This window comes from Mobula birostris, chromosome 16 (assembly GCF_030028105.1).
Source record: "Mobula birostris isolate sMobBir1 chromosome 16, sMobBir1.hap1, whole genome shotgun sequence".
Taxonomy (NCBI): domain Eukaryota; kingdom Metazoa; phylum Chordata; class Chondrichthyes; order Myliobatiformes; family Myliobatidae; genus Mobula; species Mobula birostris.
In genome coordinates, this window is record NC_092385.1 from 41547559 (window position 1) to 41569594 (window position 22036).

Sequence of the window (22036 nt, forward strand, 5' to 3'; positions counted from 1 at the left end):
ATATTATTGTAAGTTTTGTAAGACCTTTGCTGATATCGCTCTTCCCCTAACTCATGTCCTATGGAAGGGTGAGAAGTCTGTTTGGACGGATCCTTGTCAGGAGGCATTTGATTGATTAAAAGCTACTCTATGTCATCAACCTGTGCTCAGAGCACCTGATTTTAGAAAGCCATTTTCTATAGTTGTGGATGCCAGTGACAAAGCTGCCGGGGCAGTGTTATTACAAAAAGATGATGATGATGTTGAACATCCTGTAGTTTACTTTTCAAGGAAATTTAATCAACATCAAAGGAATTATTCCACTATAGAGAAAGAGTTGTTGCCACTCATTTTGGCTTTACAACATTTTGATGTCTATGTTTGTCCTGCGCAGAAACCACTTGTGGTTTATACTGATCATAATCTGTTAGTGTTTCTGAGTAAGGTAAAGGACAAAAACAGGAGGTTGTTAAACTGGAGTCTGATTTTTCAGGAATATGACATGGTAATAAAGCATGTGAAAGGCACAGACAATATCACTGCAGATTGTCTGTCCAGATGCTAAGCTAAGTTCAAGAAAGAAACTGGTTTTGTATACGCTTCTACAATGTGTTACATGATAATCACATATATATTGTTTTACATTCTATAGTTTGTAGTTCAAATTTTGCTATTTGATCAAAATTTTCTTTTTTGGGGGAAGTGTAATGAACCCCTAGGTTTATCTTGCCGTGGACTGTCATTTTAAGACAGAGTGCCTGAGTGACATCAGCCGCCAGCTTTCTTGGCTCCTGTTTGATTCTTACTAAGGGAGAGAGAGATGGGCGGAACTAGTTGACTCTGCAGCTTGTTTTGATTTAAGCAAGGACACCCACTCACACACAGTCAGTCGCAGTTGGGGTCGGACAACGGAGGGAAGTCCAATGACTAAGGGGTCACTTGTTGGAACTTTCGAGTGCCCAGAAGGGTGGGTTGAGCATTGACCCAGCACATCGATAAATGGCTATCACGTTGTGTGATTGAATCTACCTATGTTTTAACCCTTGCCTGGGTGATAGTTCCCTTTGAAGATGGTACCCCTGTGAAAAGCTACTATTGGTGATAATTCGTAAGTGGATTTGGAACGACAATGGATAAAACCTACGGAGATTGTTATCCTGTTTTACCACCATGGAACCTGTGGAATACGACATAGACGCCTCCTCTCGACATGCACCTTGGATTACAAATATCTCTCTCTCATCCTTTAATCCGTGAATGAACTGAGCTTTCATACTTTACCATCTCAAGATTTTAAGCCTGGTGCCCCCTGCCCCGAGCTCAATAGTTTGGGAGTTACATTTACACACACACACACACACACACACACACACACATATATATATATATATATATATATATATATATATATAGAAAGAGAGAGAGAGATAGATATAGATATATCTATCTATCTATGTATATACACTCATAACACTGTTAACTTTTGATTATTCTCGTTTAAATTGCTATATTAAGTAGATACTAATAAAGATAGTGGTTTTAACATCAAAACCAGACTCCGGGTGTGGTCTATTGCTGCTGGTTCATTTTAAACCATTACAGGTATGTGACAATTGGCACCCATATCATTAGTAACCTCACCTTGTCTCTTCACACTGATGCAATAATGAAGAAAGTGTATCAGCGTGTGTACTTTTTTCAGTGTCTAAGAAGATTTGATGTATCCATGAGGATATATTTCAAACTTCTGATAGGTTACATTTCAGCTTGGCATGGCAAATTCTCTGCTCTGGACAAGAGTCTGCAGTAAATGTCTAGACACAGCCCAGCTGATCACAGGCTCGTTATTTGCTTCCAACCAGTCTATTTTTGTGCTTCAGGAAGGCTAAGAGTATTATGAAGATGCCTGCCATCTTAGCCATTCCCTTTTCTCTCTTCTGCTTTCTGGGAAAATGGTACAGGATTTTGAAAGCTCAGAGCTCCAGACTAAATACAGCTTCTTCCCCATTGCAATCGGACTTCCGAACAAATCATCTTTGTCACGTCCTCTACCTGGAAGCTCTTCCTGGTTGTGCTGCTGCATTCTTTTCTTTAACACTACCTCTTGTGGTTATTTTCTCATTGTCATTTCACATTTCTTTTTCCACTACTTCAGACTGCATGACAAGTTTTGCCATTCTATTTTTTATTCGTATCGCTGTATTTATTGTTATATTTGTATTTATTATTACCTTATATACTATTTACTCTGCAAATAAGGAATTTCATTGCATCCCAGTGTGTATGACCATAATCTAATCTAATCTAATCTGTTTTATGAAAATCAACAATTAGATTAGATTAGATTAGAAATGTTCTAATGTTTTAGAATGGAATGTTTTCCTATGCATTATCATTCATGTGTTATTTTTTGGCACACTGTCAAAATGCTTTGTCAAAGTATTGCCTGTATTTTATTTTAACCTATTCTTTTTAAATTGGTCAGCTCAATGTTAGAGATAATGAAGTAGAAATCCAGCTGCTGTTACACTCGATAAATGCACTTATTGTCATATTGCCAATTCGAGTAACAGGATAATCTGCCATCACACCTGATTTAGCATAGAGAAACTAACTTAAATCCCAAGTGAATCAACAACAGGAAGTATAGTAACAGTGAAAATACAGATTTTTAAAAAATTATCATTCTTTTCCAAATTTGTTGTGCACTTAGCTGAATTATATTGGGAGCTTATTTTATCTGTTTTGATGATGTACTGAATTATTTAGATTTGGTCTCAGTTCTCTGAGCTTGGTGCTTTTTTCCCCCATAAAGTAAATGTGAGGATACATTTGAAAGATACAATATATCATTTAGATAATGATTCATGGCAGAGTCTTTGACATTCTCTCCATATCCAAATTGCCATATATAAATGTTAAAATTCCTAGGACTTCAAGCCTCTGAAATACTAGCTAACCTCCCCATATCAGACAAATACTGTATGTTGATATCCACCACTGATATTCATATATTGGCTTTGCCAACCTCATTGAAAATTTGGAAACAATCATCAGTTAAAGTTCCTGAGTCTTTATATATTTCTGAGGCACATCATACTAGAGTCTCACAAGAACCTGACTTAACACAAGTAATATGGATGGGATCCTGCTGAGCTCAGACTGAATGATGCACAACAAGGCTAGTACAAGAGAAAGGTACAATGAAGAATAAGTTCAAGAGAAATGACAAACTTAATTTAGGTATATCTGTACATTAGCCAGTAAATACCATATCAGCTCATCAAGTTCATGCTAACTCCAAAGAGGGCAATCAAATATCCCCTCCCCTTATTTTGTTTTTGCTTCTGCAACATGTTTTCTCTCACATACCTTTCAAGTCCTTTTCTTTCATTTGGCACTCATCCACAATGGGTAACTTACAGGAGCCAACCAATCTGCAAGTAAATCTTTGGGATGTGGGTGGGAATTGAACTCATGAAGACAGAACATACAAACTGCACACAGACAACAGCTGAGGTCAGGATCTAACTTATAGCTCTTTAGTGGTGAGACTGCTGCAGGAATTGCTGTGGACTTGTGTGGCTCTAGGAGCAAAAGGTTTTCTGCACTAATTATATTAAAGAAGTCATGGATAAAGGTGAGAACACTTCAAACAATGGAGATAAGGACAGATACACATCGACATTAATTAATTTGTAAGTCCATCACGAAACCATCAATGTCCTATTCATTGAGGCTGGAGAAAGTTAAAGTTAGAGCATGCATTTTTTCTGCTCTTGTTTATTTCACCCAGGTGTGCCAAAGTATCCTTTTCTGAAGATGCTAGACCACTGACTACACGTCTTCTTTCATTATATCATGTCAAATGTCATTCTTCTTCTGAAGGAAGTGTTTGATATCCAGATTTCACCATGCATTTCTCCTTTCTTGTGAAGTTGCTGTGTTATTTGAAAGCAAAACAAAAGTGCATACAAGGTGGTTTATAATTATTTTCAGTGGAAAATCTGGACTACCCATGCTACACTGTAGTTTTTTTTTAACTTGGGCATCATCTGCACATTGCTGAAAGATGTTCAGCCTCTGCAGCAATGATCAGTGCCAACACACCTAAAGGAATAGTGCAAGATATACCTTGAACTTATTTACCCCTGTAAAGAAATTGGAATGTCCTCTGCCATCTCTGAAGCAGACTGAATAAATTTATAAGTGCATTGCAGTTTTCACAGTCCCATGTATTTTATAGCATATCTTCCAGTGAAGCAGAATGATAGAAAGACAAATAAAGAATTCATCCTTCTCAAGCAAGGCTCATTAATTATTCAATCCTTCTCAAATAGGATACATAAGACCATAAAACATACATTTCTTATTTATCATTAGAATTCTGTGTGGTAGAAAAAATACCTAGTGCTTATCTCGGCTATGGTTCTTAACAGCAAGATCCTTGTTGCATGAAGCTGAGATGCCATGCTGTGCTTGGCATTTAGATCTGTCTGCTTATAAGAGAGAGATGAACAAGAAAGACAACAAGGAAAACCTGTTATTGCAAGCAGTCCAAAAAGACTCAACCAGGCTTGCTCCTATGATGAGAGGATTGTCCTACTAAGAAAAGCCTGAGAGAGTTTGCATATGCATTCCTTGGAGTTAAGAAGCATGACAGGTGACATTTTTCAAACATCTAAGATCCTAAGGAGTTTGACTGGATCAATACTGAGATGTTTTCCCTTGTGGGAAGAGTGTCCAATAAGAGGAAATATAAAGAAGGACTAGATGGAGTGGTGAACCTATAGAATTCATTGCCACCGACAGATGTGGAGGCCAAGTCATTGGGTATATTGAAAGCAAAGATTGATAGGTCCTTAATCTGTTTGGGCGAGAAGAAGGCAGGAGAATGGGTTTGAGAGCGATAATAAATCAGCCATGATGGAACAGCCTGAATGGGCTGAATGGCCTGCTTCTGCTCCTATGCGTTATGGTCTTATGGAAATGGTTACAAGGGAACAAGTTGGTCATTTAAAACTGAGATGTGCAGAAATGTCTTCTCTAAGAGCGTAATGAATCTCTGGAATTCTCCGCTCATTGGTTAGTAGAGGCTCACGCACCAGAAATGTTTAAGTTGGAGGTAGATAAATATTTAAAAAATTGAAGAACTGAGGTTTAATAGGAATTGATTTAGGAGAGCAAAGACCAGCACAGATCAGCCATGATCATAGTGAATGGCAGTACAGGTTTGAGGGGCCATGGTGGCCTATACCTGCTTTTTATCATGTTACTGTAATGACTGTGAAATGGATAAAACAATACCCTGCTAAATTCAACCAGGAATGGATGTGACCATTATCAGAAAGAGATGTGCAATATGTGTGATTGTTGTAAATAAGCAATCTGTGTGTCTCAGATGAAAATAATTTGTGATCAAAATGAGTTTTGTATAAAAATTGCCTGAAAACAGGTATGAGTGATGTTAATTTGTGAGCAAAGATATATAGGGATTTGTCTAGAGTTCTGATAGCTTCACTGTAAACACCACTGTCCTGGAGTCATATTCAGGATGCAATTTCTAGTTTGCAGAAGAAAACAATTGAACAACTGAACATCCACCCTTTTCATGTTTTTTTACAAAATTACCTTTGTGGAATATATTGAAAAAAATAATTAAATAGAAGCAATTCCACAGCAAAGAAAAGTGTTTGAGAGAATAAATTTAGCTCTGCCAGAGTCTTAAGCTCTTCTCCACAAACCATGGCATGATCATTTACCATGGGTGAGCAAATGCCTGCTGAATTCATTGATATGGACAGAATAATAAATCTATATCAACAGAATTGTACCATTTAACATGCTAGAAGTTGCAAGTCTCAGAGATACTGTCTATCTATAAAATAATAAAATAAATATGCAATATGTAATGGAAATTCACAGTTCGATCGTAACCTCGGACATAAAGGTCATCACAAGTTTTTTTATGTGTGTTCCACTAAAAATAATCTGCCTTTTCTGCAATAAATTCTAAAGGCTTAAATATTTCATTAGTTCACATAAGGTTAATATCTCAGGAATTTAAATTTCCAAATTAACACATCACGGTGTTTTCCTTCTGGTAATACTTAATGAAGCATTGAATCCCTTCCTTTCTACTAAGACTGCCAGTGTGCATCAGGTCAAGTGAAATTTTACAAAATTTGTTCAAAGTTTTGTTACTTCCAGCATACAGTGGAAATATTTCTCACATAATTAAACAGCTCTCCCTTGGTTACGTTATGAATGTGAATCAAACAGGAAGTAGAGAACAACATCTGCTTGCACAAATTCAAATTTTTTGAGATTTATTCAACTGCATTGGGTAACTTCTGGTCAACTGTACTGCATTGCCATCTTCCGCTGACCCTCATTAACCTTTTGGATAAGGAATCTGAAGGCTTAATAACATGGATTCTCTCTTTTCCAAGGGGACTTCACAATCTTCAGATTTCATCAGTGATGGCATCTGACAGAGTGCGTTGTTGACCAAAGGGAAGAACTTTGACAGCAAATCAAGATATGAGATTCACTAAATTTTACAACTTCTAACACATGATAACAGAGTGAATTAAAACTGGCATATGCACTTGATTTTAACATCATGGGTCAAAGGTCTTGTACTGTGCTGTAATGTTGTATGTTCTATGTTCTTAACCAAGTAGGTGATTTTGTTAATAATTGGTGGAATTTTGATATCATTATTCTGAGGGAACTTAACTCCTTTTTTTTCAGGACCAAAGAAATGGTTCAGAAATGATTAAAAACTGAGTTACACCTTACACAAACAGTACAGCTGCAATGCTACATTATTACAGCTTGGGGCATCAGGGATTGGAATTCAATCCCAGTTTCATATGTAAGGAGTCTGTACGTCCTCCCTGCGGAATGTGTGGGCTTTCTCAGGATCCTCTGGTTTCCTCCCACAGTCCAAAGATTTACCAGGTAGTAGGTTATTTGGTCATTGTAAATTGCCTAGTGATTTGATGAGGGAGCTTAAGGTAAATGGACCCCTAGGAGGCAGTGATAGCATATGATAAAGTATGCAGAGGATAGCTCCCTGAAAGTGGCTAAGCAGTTAACAGGGTGGTTAAGAAGTTATAATGAGTGGGAATTTCTTGAATGCCTATGAGATGGCTTTTTTGAGTAGCTCATGGTTGAGCCCACTAGGGGATCAAATATTCTGGACTGGGTATTGTGCAATGAACCAGAATTATTTCGACAGCTTAAGGTAAAAGAACCCCTCAGAGGAAAGTGATCATAATATGATCAAATTTACCCTGAAGTCTGCGAAGAAGAAGCTAAAGTCAGATGTATCAGTAATACAGTAGATTAAAGGGAATTACAGAGGCATGAGAAAGAATTGATTGGAAAAGAACACTGGCAGGGATGACGGCAGAGCAGAAATGGCTGAAATTTCTGGAAGCAATTCAGAAGGCACAGGATATATCCATCCCAAAAAGGAAGTATTCGAAATGGAAGATGACACAACCATGGCTAACAAGAGATGTAAAAGCCAACATAAAAGCCAAAGAGACGGCATACAATAGAGCAAAAATTAGTGGGAAGTTAGAGGATAGTGAAGCTTTTAAAAACCAACAGAAAGCAATTAAAATGTCATTAAGAATGTAAAGATGGAATACGAAAGTAAGCTAGCCAGTATTATTAAAGAGGATACCAAAAGTTTCTACAGATAAAGTGTAAAAGAGAGGCTAGAGTGGACATTGGACCACTGAAAAATGATGCTTAAGAGGTAGTAATGGGCGACCATGAAATAACTGATGAACTGAATAAGTATTTTGCTTTTCAGTCTTCACTATGGAAGACACTAGCAGTATGGTGCAAGTCACAGATGTCTGAGGTTATGAAGAGTGTGAAGTTACTATTACTAGATTGTAAACTGAAAGGGCTGAAGGTAGATAAGTCACCTGGACCAGATGGCGTACACCCCAGTTTCAACACCATAAACCTTTCACTTTTAATCAACAAGCTTCAAAACTTGAGCTTCTGTACCTCCCTCTGCAACTGGATCCTTGTCTTCATAAGGCCACTTAGTGCAGATTGTAAATAACATCTCTTCCTCACTGACAATAACACAGGTTGTGTATTTAGCCCATTGCTTTACTGTCTCTGCATTCATGACTATCTGGCTAAAATAGCTTATATGCCATCTATAAATATGCTGATGACACCACCGTTGTTGGCACAATCTCTGATGCTGATGAGGAGTCAGATAGAATGGCTGTTAGAGTATTGAAACAACCACCTTCAACTCAACATCAGCAAGAGCAAGGAACTGATTGTTGGCTTCAAGAAGAGGAAACTGGGAGAGCATAACTGGTCCTCATAGAGAAGTCAACAGTGGAAAGGATGAGCAACTTTAAGTTCCTGGGCATCAACATCCCAGAGCATATATCCTGGGCCCAACATATTGATGCAGTCACAAAGTACACATGTCAGTGGCTATTCTTCATTAGGAGTTTGAGAAGATTTGTGATCAGAAAGACTCCAGCAAATTCCTATAGATGTACCATGGCTCTGACTGGTTGCTTCACCGCCTAGTATGAAAGCTCCAATGCACTGGATTTAAAGAGGCTACGAAGGGTTGTAGATTCCGCCAGTTTCATCACGGCATAAACCTCTCCACTATCGAGGAGATCTTCTAAAAGTCAGTGCCTCAAGAAGGCAGCATCCATCATTAGGGACCCTTACCATTCAGGACCTACTCTCGTTTTGGTACTACCACCAGGGAGGAGGTACAGGAGCCAGAAAAGACAGACTCAATGTTTTAGGAACAGCTTCTTCACTTCTGCTGTAAGATTTCTGAATGGTCCATGAATTCATGAACACTATCTTACTATTCCCCTTTTACACTATATTTTTTAATTCTTTTTGTTGTAACTTACAGTAATTTTCTTTTTTGTCTTGGGCTGTACAGCTACCACAAAGCAACACATTTCATGACATGCCTCAGTGAAAATAAACTTGACTTTGACTTTAATCCATAGACGGATATCAGAATTGTACCAAAACTAATATTTGTCCAACATGAATCCTGACCTGGAACAGACTAACAGATATAAACCAAGAAATATGAGGGCAATCTGAAATTTACCAGAGAGCTTCTGAAAAATATCTCAAGTATTGAGAGTCCAGTGCTATGATGTGTTGGGAATTTGTGAAAGATATGCTAACAATTGCGTCAATCAAGATATGCCCTGTTGTTGTCTATGTTGCTTGATTTAACTTTATAAGAAGTGATAATATTTAAGCCCTGCCACACTGGTCAAGCATCCTTCATTAATTCAATTTTGGCCCGTAATTGCCTCTTCACCCCTGAAATGGCTTTCTGGAGATGGCACCTGTACCTCTTGTAACTTTCTGGTAACTGCACTCACTCTGTCTACCTGCCTGTCCTTTTAATCAAATGAGTATCCTCGGATGTTAAGCTCCCAACTATGATCTTCTTTCAGCCATGACTAAATGATGCCCACAACATCATACCTGCCAATTTCTAACTGTGCTACAAGATTATCTACCTTATTCCATCTACTGCATGCATTCGAATATAACACCCTCAGTTATGTATTCAGCACCTTTTTCAACTTTGCCCCCATAATACACTTCAACTCATCCCATTATCAGCCTGTCCTTCCTCACAGCCTCATTACACAATGCATTAACTTGTTATCCTAACTGCCACATCCACAGTCCTATCATGCCAGTTCCCATCCCCTGACAAATTAGTTTAAACCCACCCCAAAAGCTCTTGCAATCCTGCCCACAAGGATATTGGTCTCCCTTGGGTTCAGGTCCTTTTTATACAGGTCATACCTTCCCCAGAAGAGATACCGATGTTCCAGTGATCTGAAACCCTGCCCCCTACTACACTTCCTTAGCCTCTCATTCATCGGCATTATCATTCTATTCCTGCCCTGACTAGCGTGTGGTGTAAGATCATGCAACACTGGAACAGAATGAAGCCATTTGGCTAGCTTATAGGCTTGCTTATCTTCAGATTTAATTTTTTTCTCCTCTTCATTTGTTGCCTTCTATTGGTTTCTAATAGCTTCCCATTAATTTTAAGAATATTGTATGTCCTCTCTTTTGCACTTATGCTGTGTCTGACTTCCCAAGTCAGCCATGCTTGCCTCACCCTCCCTTTGGAATGTTTATTCTTCTGTGGGATGAAATGATCCTGTGTCTTCCAAATTACTACCTGAAACTTCTGTCATTGTTGCTTTACTGTTACCTCTGCTAGGGTTCTCTTAAAATCAGTTTGGCCAGCTCCTCTCTCACGCCTCTATATTTATTTTTACTCCACTGTAATACTGTTACATCCTATTTTAGTTTCTCCCTCTCAAACTGCATGATGAATTCCATCATATTATGAGCAGTGCCTCCAAAGGATTCCTGAATCAAATCTGGTACATTGCACAACACCCAATCCAGAATTGCCTTTTCCCTAGTGGAGTTAACCACAAGTTGCACTAAAAAAAACATTTCACAGGCATTGTACAAATTTCTTCTCTTGGGATTCAGTGCCAATCTGATTTTCTCCATCTGCCTGCATATCGAAGTCCCACGTGATCACAGTTAACATTGCCTCTTACATGCCTTCTCTCTCTCCTGCTGTAATTTGTACACCACATCCTGGCTGCTATTCTGAGGTCTATATGTAACACCCACCAGGGTCTTTTTACCCCTGCAGTTTCTTATCGCTACACACAAGGATTCTGTATCTTCTCATCCTATGTCACTTCTTGTTAAGGATTTGACTTCAATTTTTTAACCAACAGACCCTCTCCACCTCCCCCCCGCCCCACTGCCTACCTGCCAGGATTTACAATGGTGTGTGTATCCTTGGGAGTTCAACTCCCAGCTGTGATCTTCCTTCAGCCACAACCCCGTGATGTCCACATCGTACCTACTAATTTCTAACTGTGCTATGAGTTAACTGACTTTGTTTTGAGTATTGCATGCATTCAAATATAACACCTTTGGTCCTTCATTGTCCAGCTCTCTTCTTAAATTTGTATCCATGTTGTCTGAAGTTAAATTTTTATCCCTTTCTAAACTTTATCTTATTTTAGTTTTATTCTTCTGAATAATTCAGTAACCATTCCTACACTCCTTCCCTTTTAAGTTATCTATTTTTTTCCAGTCTGTTGAACTCCATCCCCATCCCTTCCCCCGCCCCACACTTTTTAAGTTTAACCCCTGTTGACAGTCCCAGTGATGGGATTTGCACGGACCTTAGATCTGTTACGTAACCGGCAACAATAAATATCAATCAAGCCAGGTTATTTAAAAACAACCAAACATTTATTAAACACGGATAAACGATAAAAAAATGAAATTCTTAACCGGAAGTTAACCGTTGTGCAGTCGTTCAACAAATCATCACTCGGCACTGGTTCTTAAAGTGTTAAATACGAAAATGGTTCTTAAAGCGGTAAAGTCAGATATAGTTCTTAAAATGGTAAATTCGAAAGTCCAACAGATGTATACGTTCAAATGGGAGAGATTTCTCTGGAGAAGAATTTCTTCACAGATGCGACTTTCCTGCTGGTTCTGTCCACAGGATTCACGATGCCGAAAATAAACAGTTTAATACAACTGACCTTAAATTCTTCTAGAGAGCAAACCTTGCATGAATCCTTACTCTTTTGGCAAGAGTTATCTTCGATGCAGGTCACTACTCCTTCAACGAAGACTCAATAAGGTCGATCCTTTGTTAAACTGCCGAACGATACCGACTCCTGGCAATCCTTTGGGTTCTGTACTTCGATAAAGTCTTCACTCTCCCTTCTACTGCTGGAATAAGGTACATCAGCACATCTAGCCAAAAATTTCCCGTCCAGTAATATTGTAGCTTGCAACAGAACGTATAACCATTTTAAAAATGAAACTGCATCATAAAAACAAATACGCAACAGAAACGGAGACACAGTACATTCTAACTGGAAATCTAAAAACTAAAAACTAACTGTGTCATCTGGGGTCTTCTCTTATATACTTGCGGTGCACATGTCATCACGTGACCTCACATCGGCGGGAAAATTACATCAGGTGACCTCCAAAAGACCATTACATCATTCTCACAAAAAAAAAAAAAAATCACAGATCTCCTTGAGGCATGTAACAGACCTAGCATGGTTCAGGTGGATAAATTGTATAAAATTTGTGTTATCCACAGAACAACTTCATTATGTGTTATTAACTTCTCCTTAACAGGCACCATTTTCCAAATGGGGAGCCAAGCAGCTAATTAGTGAATTGAAGTGGTTCCAGAAGAAGTGAAACCAGTATCGGTAATTAACATTGAAGGGCTTGTATAAGGTTCAGAGATCCTGGAATCACATGTTAACACAATGCCTTTGGATTCACTGCTTACAGTAACTTGGGCAGTTCTATTTATTACACAGAATTGCTGCTGGCATCTGTGTTAAAATTGGAACAGCCAGTTATTAATGTTGGAGGGGCGGGGAGTCTTTGGAAACCATGACTGCACATTTGACTTACTAATCTTACTTACTTGTCATATGTCTGGTAATACAGTGTATTCAGCTTAATAGGGCCATCAGTTAATAAGGCCATTTGTTAATAGAGCCATCAGTATATCAGGGAAGCCAGTTATCTGGAGGAGCACTTAAAGAATAAAAAACAATTGAGAAAATAGCTGGGATTTCCTTCATTTATTTGGGACATTATGCCAGTTAATTGGGACAGGAGACTGTTGTCAAACTGCTTCTAGTTGTGTGTTCATGTTCAAAAAAATTAGGAGAATGCAATTGTTAACAGCATTGCATGAAGGCAGTCTATGTCTGTGGTGATTTTGTTCATTGTGTACACTAGATGAATTCATTCATCAGTAACTATTTGAAACTAATACAGTTTTATAGTACTGTACTGTAGTAGCATTGGTAGTGTTCCAATTTGTTTTGTATTTCATGTAAATACATAATTTGTTATGAAGTTAAATGGTAGTTTGTCTTTTTTATGTCTTTCTACCTATATTCATTAAACTTTGGCTAAATGGGGCAGCTGCTTAATTGGGCCAAAATGTATGGTTCCCATGTGTCCCAATTAATCAGAATCTACTCTATTCTCTATTCCAGAGCAGCATTTAAAATAATATTTAATCTTGATTGAAACAGAAGTTACAGATGTTGGAAATACAAAACAAAATAAAAGCAGTAATTGCTGGACATGTTCAGCAGGTTTTGGTCAGGCTGCGTTATAGAATTTCAACCCCCCCCCCCACCCCCAAGTTTTAGGAGCAGATGTGTCAAGAAATTGCTTGCTTTTTTTCAGAATATTAGAGCAGTGCTAGTAGGAGATTTCAATTTTCCCTGAGATTTCATATTAACAACACTCTAATATTCTGGACTTCCACTCCCGGAATGAGACAGGTCAAGTGACTAAAGTGGTAGTTTGGGACCAGTGACCAGAATTCCATTAGTTTTAACATAGTTGCGGAGAAAGATAAACAGATCTATGGCTTAAAGTCCTGAACTGGATCAGAGCTAACTTTGAGGGCATTATACAAATTCTAGTTGGGCGTGACTGGGCAATTTAAAGGCAGAGGAATAGTTGTCAAGTGGGAGGCTTTTAAAAGAGTTAACTCGGGAGTCCAGGGCAAAATGTTCCTGTTAAGATGAAGGCTAGACATACCAATATCAAGGAAACTTGGCTGAGGAGACATCTTGAAGCTCTGGTCAAGAAAAATAAGGATGTGTACATCGTTTTTAGGCAGCTAGGTACAAATGAATTCCTTGCTGAAAAGGGTAAGAGCAGGCTGATGAGGGAAATTAGGAAGGAAAAAGCGGATATGAGATGAATTTAGCAGGCAGGGTTAAAAGTAATCACAAGAGGTTCATCAGGCATTTTAACAGTAAAAGAGTGTCTAAGGAGAGATTAGATCCTCTTAATGACCATCGGGGCTGTCTATGTGTGGAGCTGCAGGAGATAGCCAAGATTTATAATGTCTATTTCTCCTCAGTACTTATTAAGGAAATGTCATGGATGCCAAAGAAATGGGGGTAATAAGTAGTGAGGTTTTGGATCGTAATCATATTATTAGGAATGAGGTAAAGTATATTAAAGCATATTAAAAAGGCAAATCCTCAGGGCGTGGACAAGTGCATCCCATGATCTTATGGAGGCCAGAGAACAAATCACCTTTGTATAGATGTTTGCTTCACCTTAAGTAATTTTCAAAGTTTCAGAACACTGAAGAGTGACTAATGTCCTATTGTTCAAGAAGGGTAGCGAGGATAGGCAAGGGATCTTTGAGTTGGTGAGCCTGACTTTGATTATAAGGAAGTTACTTGAGAGTATTCTGAGGCACAAGATCTACAATCACTTGGATGGTCAAAGCCAGATCAGAAATAGTTGGCACGGTTTTGTGTGTGAGAATCATCTCTGATGAAAACATTTGGTGTATATTGATGAGCTAACTAAGAGGATAGATGAAGGTAGGGCTGTGGATATTGTATATATGGGCTTCAGTCAGGCATTTCAAAAGGTCCCATATGGCATACTGATCTGGAGGTTTCCATTGCATGGGGGTCTTGAGGAGCTAGCAAGATGGATTCAGCATTAGGTTGATCGTAGAAAGCGGTGAGTGATGATTGAAGTTCAATTTTCCATTTGGAGGCCTGTGACAAGTGGGATGCCTCAGGGGTCAGTGTTGGGACCTCTGTTATTCATTATTTATTAAAGAATTTGCATATGAATGTACACAGCACAATTCACCAACTTGCTGATGATACTAAATTAGGCATTCTTGTTGATAGCGAAGCAAATTACAATGAATTACAAAGAGATATTGTTGGATTCTGATGTACTTGATCCAAGGTTCTTACAGAAGTCAGGAAACAGGTACAAAATGTATTGCTTCACAACCATTTTATTAGGAATTGATAGAACAAGGAAAACAGACACAGAACAATGACAGAGGTCTACTCGTTAGAGAGAGAGATAGAGAAGTTTAAAGAAGAGTAGGTACTTAAAATGGCACTGCTTTGTATTTAACTATGTTATAACCATATAAACATAGAAATATAGAATTCTACAGCACATTACAGGCCTTTCAGCCCACAATGTTGTGCCTACTATGTAACCTACTCTCGGAACGGCCTAGATTTTCCCCACTGCATAGTCCTCTATTCTTCTAAGCTCCATGTTCCCATCTAAGTGTCTCTTAAAAGACCCCATTGTATCCACCTCTACCACCTTCACTGGCAGTGAATTCCATGCACCCACCAATCTCAGTGTGAAATCTTACCTCTCACATCCCCCTTGTACCTACTTCCAGGCACTTTAAAACTATGCTCCTTTGTGTTAGCCATTTCAGCCCTGGGAAAAATCCTCTGGCTTTACACATGATCAATACTTCTCATCATCTTATACTCCTTATGGGGTCACTTCTCATCCTCTGTCACTCCAAGGAGAAAAGGCCAAGTTCACTCAACCTATTTTGAAAAGGCACACTCTCCAATTCAGTCAACATCTTCTCTGCACTCTGTCTAGAGTATCAACATCCTTCCTGTAACGAGGTGACCAGAACTGAACACAGAGTTATAAAGAAAGTTCAATTCAAATCTCTAGATAAGAATTAACCAATTAGAAAGCACTTAATCAGTACTGCAGAACAAAGATGCTTACAGAGCTTTCCAGAATCATACTTGCTATAGCAACTGGAGGTGTGTTAAACTGTTATATGCATATAAGAGCTACTTACAAATACAATCATATAATGAATTGTTAAACTGCAAAGAAAATAACAATTGCACAGAAAATCTAAAAATTAAACAATCAGATCCAATAATTCCCCCTTTGATTCTAAATCGGACATTTAGAATCATTACATCTGAAAATTCAGAGGCAGATGCAGTATCTATGTTACGTATAAAATCATAAAAACACTTCTTAAATTATAATTATCAAAAGTATATATTCTATGTATTCATAATATTATGTCATGGTTAGGAATATTAGTAGGCACACTTATGCAAGTTTGAAATATTTTATGAATGATGGCTTTTGAACAATTAAAATATGTAAATTACGATGAGGCATATTAGTATGAATAATATTTCTCATAATATTATGTAATCCCAGATTCTGAGACTTGAGTGAATCCAATCAAAGAAATCCCCTCCATCAGATTGTATTTTAGCTGCTTCTTTATGAATATAATCAGCCAGATTAGTTATGTCTTCAGACTCTTCAGTACGTAAGTACAACACTCCCTGCCAATAACTGCACAAGCTCCCCCCACCCTTAACTGCTATAATCTAATGCCATACAGTTTCGATAAAGAATCTTACACATGGCGACCATTTCTGTTGTTTCCTTTTCCAGATTTTCAGCAGTGTCATTGCTGGCTTGTTTAATAAAGAGGCACATGTTTGTTCTGGATCTGCAGGAATGCATTATATTGGTGAATATTTTAAAATGTGCAATATATATTGATATATCCAACAGCTAGAGTTGTTAGCAGCATCAGAAAATTCTTGTGATACTCGCAAGTATACATTATGTGTCATCTCAATTGCTACATCGTGAGTAGAAAAAATTGGCAAAAATATAACAACAACTAATAATGTTTGAAAAAAAAAACTTCATAATGTTCAATAATTGTCAACTTGCTTGAAGTCTTCTGGCTGGTTAGTGATTTGTTCACTGTGACCCAGCAATGTAGGCACTGTGACCAAGAGGCTACTAGCACATTAACCACAGTGTTTGGTGTCTTTGTCAGATACCACTTCAGCACGCTTGCAATGGCTGGCTTGTATCCACTTAGTTTTACTTTCTACTTTCACCACTGAGTTGGTAATTTACAGCCCTCGGTAAGAACCTTCCCATTGAGCTCCAAGTGCTGATGGTAACAGTGTAGCTGGATTCAGTGGACTTGCTTGTTGAGTGATGATATTAGGTGCCTCAAGAACAGTGGACTACATTGACCACCGAGCAGCTGTTACTTGATCACACATAATGCTAGAAACAGCCATGACTGCCAGGTAGGTCGCCTGCATTGCTTGCAAATAAGAACCTCATCCTAATGCTGCATTATCGAATTTAGCAGAGTAACAATCAACAGGAAGCTGTCAGTCTCCATGTTTTTGAGTTAAGACTGCCATTATGATGCTATGTTTCTCACTGACATACAAGGTAATTGGTCTACCCATATCAGGGATTCCTAATGCAGGTGCAGTACACAATGTCACTTTTAAAGTTTGAAAAGTTTCTAGTTGTTCTTTATTAAAAGTCAGAGGATAGTCTGAGTTTCACTATCCCCCAGCAGATTGTTGCGTGATTGAGCAATTTCACCATATGAATTGACCCATGCTCTGTTGCAGTTGCACAAATGAAGAAATGACTGACTGGAGTTGTTGAACTGTTATAGGAGGCTTTGCTAACTTAATGGCTTTGGCATGATCCTTGATGATTTCCTGTTTACCTAGAAAAATTTTCTGTCCATCTCACTCCAATTCCTCTCATTGCAGTTGTGTTTCGTCTAGATTTGCTTTGAGATCGTTGGAGTGTAGGTAATTGAGCAAATAAAGCACGTTGATCTGCAGCAAAAGATGAAATCAGGACATCTGCCACATATTGTACGATAGCCGGGTCAGTGGCTGGTAAGTCCCTCAGGTGTTATCTCACTGCACTGTGATAGACAGTGGGGCTGCTGTGGAGCCCTTGTGGTACCTTCATTCACTGGTATTGTTGACCACCAATGGTACAAGCCAACCACAGTTAACATTCAGGTCCCAGTGGTATGGACCAGAATCCACTGGCCATATCAATAACTGTAAAATACGTGTGATGACATTGAAAATAGTTGATAATTCTGCCAGCTCATCAATGCATTGATTAACAATGGTTTTATCTTCAGTCCTGTGTGTCTTCACTCCCTTGAACTTTATTGGAGCAAGCTGTGACATTGCTGTCAGTCTTTTTGTTCTATTACTGTCATTCTCACTTGTGTCACTAGGGGACACTGTAGAGTCCATGTCAAGTCCATCCTGTAATTCCTTAGAGTTCAGGTGGTGTCGCTGTCTTGGATGACTGTGCAACATAGGCTGTAGTTCTTCAGGATTCAGATGTAGGCTGCAATTGCACAGGTGGAGCTTCAAAAGTAGGAGTTTCCGAGGGCAGAGCACTAGCAGTAGCATCACTAACAACGTCACTCGCAGGATTGCTCACTTCAGAAATTTCACCAGATTTCAGTTTGCTTCTGAACTCTGGGCAAAGCACTTTTGATTGAATTATCATGTTGTTCTTTCACTTATTTGGTTAACGCAAAGATTTGCTCTTTAGACTTTTTACTGTCTCTGTGCTTTTGTAGTTATCACAAGTTTCAAGTTTCTTTTGATTAGTTAACAAATTTACTTGTCTCATTAGCTCCTTTATTCACCCACACATTCGATCAAACCAACCATGCAGACTTATCTTTAAATCAGTAGCTGGCACTTTTTTTCCCTTGGGCATTTTCTGGATCTTAATAAACTTAATGTAGTTGGCATTTTTCATCTGGACTTTTTCATTAATTACATCAAACTGAGATGTTTTATTCAGGTAAGTGTTCTTAGTAAGTTTCATGACTTTTGCCATTGTTTTGATTCAATCTTAATTCACATGTACTTTTTCATTGCTTTGACCGTGATCTTGAAATATTAATACTTTGCAGCCAAACAGAATGATCCAGGAACCAAATTCATCACGACCAAATAGATTGTACAACCAATACTTTCACTTGTTTAAGATGGCGCTGCTTTGTGTTTAGCTATTATATACCCATAGAAATAAGAAAAGATCTATTCAAATCTACAGATAAGAATTAACCAATTGGAAAGCACTTTTTCAATACTGCTGTCCCAAGTTAGCCAATGAGAATGAACTTATTCAAGAATTGCAGAATGAAGAAGCTTCCAGAGCTTTCCAAAATTATATTTTGTATAACCACTGAAAACATATTACAAACCATTATATGCAGATAACAGCTACTTAAAATCAGGCAGATAATTAATTGTTAAACTGTAAAGAAAATAACAATTAAAAAGTCTAATTTAAGAATTAAACAGTCAGATCCAATACTCTATTATAGGAAAGGCATTGTCAAGTGGAGAGGATGCAGAACATATTAACAAGGATGCTACCTGGACTAGAAGGTCTAAGTTATAGGGAGAGGTTGGCCACTCAGAATCTTTATTTCTTGGAGCGTAGGAGAATGAGGGGGTGGCCTCAGAGAAGTTTATAAAATCATAAGGGGTATGGATAAGGTGGATGGCCATAGACAGGGTTGGGGAATCCAAAACTAGAGGGCACAAACACAAGACAAGAGTGAAGAGATTTAAAAGAGATCTGTGAGGTAACCTCTTTACATGGAGAGTCGTGAGTACTGGGAATGAGCTGCCAGATGGAGTTTTGAGTTGGGTAGTTTTAAGAGACAGAGATGGGAGAGGTTTGGGGAGTTACAGGCTGAATGCAAGTAACTGAATCTATCTGGGTGGATGCTGTGGATGACGTGGATCATCTGGATCAAAGGTCCTGTTTCTGTGCTGAATTACTCTATGACAAGTCAGGGCAGCTTCAGTAGGGAGAGAAATAGAGGTAACATTTCAGGACAACAGCCATTCATCAGAACAGTGGAAGTGAGAAGATTGGTGTGTTTTTTAAGTTGCAGAGACATTGAGATGATGACAACAGAGGGAATGATTGTGACAGGGTGCAGACCAAAGCTGCCAAGGCAGCAATTACTTTAAAAAATAGAGCAAAATTTTACAGGTACAAATTGAAACAAAATAGAAACATAAGCAGTTATATCTGTGTAAAAGGAGAATTAACCTGAAATTGCTCAATGCAATATTAAGACCTGAGACTTGAAATGTGGCTAACAGGAAGACGCGATGTTTTTCATTGAGCTTATGCTGGGAATCATCCTAAACTAAAGATAGACAAGTTAGAATGGAAGTAAGACAGAGAATTCCAAGCAATCTGGACCCACTGGAATTTTACTAACACTGAAACAGAACTACAGTGCATGCCATCTCTACGACCCTACAGTCATCTCTGAAGCATCTGGACAGGAAAGACATCTACTGTAGTTCAGACTATTGTTTATTGACTACACCTTTGACTTCAGTACTATAATTCCAAGCAAACTCATCACTAAACTTCAGATTCTGGGAGTCAACACTTCCCTTTGAAACGGGATTCTTTATTTCCTGACAAATAGATTGCAATCAGTTAGGATAGGCAGCAACACCTTTGCATTGATTATACTAAACACTGGTGCTTCACAAAGTTGTGTCCTCAGCCCCTTACGCTACTCCCTGTGCAGTCATGACTACATGGCCACATCCTGCACTAACTCCATCTACAAGTTTCCAGATGATGCTGCCATAGTAGGCCATATCTCAAATAATGATGAGTTGGAGTACAGGAAGGAGATAGAGAGGTTAATAACATGGTGTCATGACAATAGCCTTTCTCTTAACATCTGAAAAAACAAAAGACCTGGTCATTGACTTCAGTAAGGGGCAGAGCATCAACAGGTTGAGGTTGAGGTTGAGAGTTGAGAATCTCAAGTTCCTTGGAGTGAATATCACCATTAGCCTGTCCTGGTCAAACCATGCAGATGCCATGTACAAGAAATCACACAAATGAATTACTTTCTCATATAAAGAAATACAGCTTGTCCCCCATCGACCCTTATTAATTTTTATCAGTGCACCACAGAAAGTATCTTCTCTGGATGCATAACAGATTGGTATGGCAACTGCATCTGCAAGAAACTGCAAAGAGTTCTGGGCACAGCTCAACAATCACGGAAACCAGCCTCCCCTCTGTTTACTTTGTCTATATTTCTCACTGCCTCAGCAAAGCAGCCAGTATAATCAAGATTTCAGCCATCCCAGACATTTTCTCTTCTCCCCTGTCCCATCAGGCAAAAGACACAAAAGCCTGATTAAAAAGTACTACCAGGCTCAAGGATAGCTTCTACCCTGCTGTTGTAAGATTAATGAATGGTTCTCTGGTATAGTAAGATGGATGCTTGACCTCACAATCTCCCTTATTATTATCTTGCTCTGATTGTTTACCTGCACAGCACTTTCTATACAGCTGTTACTCTTTCTTTTACGTCTGTTATTGTTTTACCTTGTTCTGCTCAGTGCACTGTATGAACAGTATGTATGACAGGATTTTCATTCTGTCTTGGTGCTTGTGACAATAATAAACCAATTCCAGCTCCAATTCCAAATTGATGCTCAGGGTTACATTTGCAGACTGAATGGAGGTAATCTGTAGAATGATTTCCCAATGTCTGTTTGACCTACCCCAAAAAAAAGGACACCGTAGCATAATGGTTAGCACAATGCTTTACAGCACGAACTGTAAGATTGGGGTTTGATTCCTGATGCTAAGTGTAAGGTGTTTGTACGTTCACCCCACAACCTAGTGAGTTTCCATCGGGAACTCCAGCTTCCCCTCATATTCCAATGATGTAAGGTTATGGTTAGTGAGTTGTGGGCATGCTATGTTGGTATCAGAAGTGTGTTAACACTTGCAGACTGCTCAGCATAATCTTCACTGATTTGATTTAATGCAAACAGCACACTTCACCGTATGTTTCAATGTACATGATGAATAAAGCTAATCTAATCTAATTTTATCTTAATATTATTTTAAAAGATATATCTTATCCTATAACCAATTAATGTTGTTCAAGAATTGAAAGAAGTACAAGTGACTTTCTACACCACCTTGAAGGAGAACCTGGATCCCTGGAAGGTGGAAGGGGAAAAGGTTAAAGTCTAGGGGTTGCATCACCTATAATTGCATAGAAAATTGACATGAGAAGGTTGATAGAGATGGATGAGTGGTTGTGAGAATTGTACTGAAAATGATTCCTTTAATATGCTAAAAAGGAAGTAGAGGGAAAGATGTATCTTGTGTTCAAATTCCATGGAGATATCAGAAATAATAAAGGATGAAATGTAGAATGTAGAGTCTTGAGGGCAAA

The 22036-nt window shown here is 38.5% G+C and overlaps 1 protein-coding gene across 3 annotated transcripts in view; it reads right to left on the reverse strand.

Moving 5' to 3' along the window:
* The window catches only part of LOC140211113 (contactin-4-like), a 2284382-nt gene that overhangs the window by 587439 nt on the left and 1674907 nt on the right, over positions 1 to 22036 (reverse strand). The gene's annotated exons all lie outside the window — the stretch shown is intronic.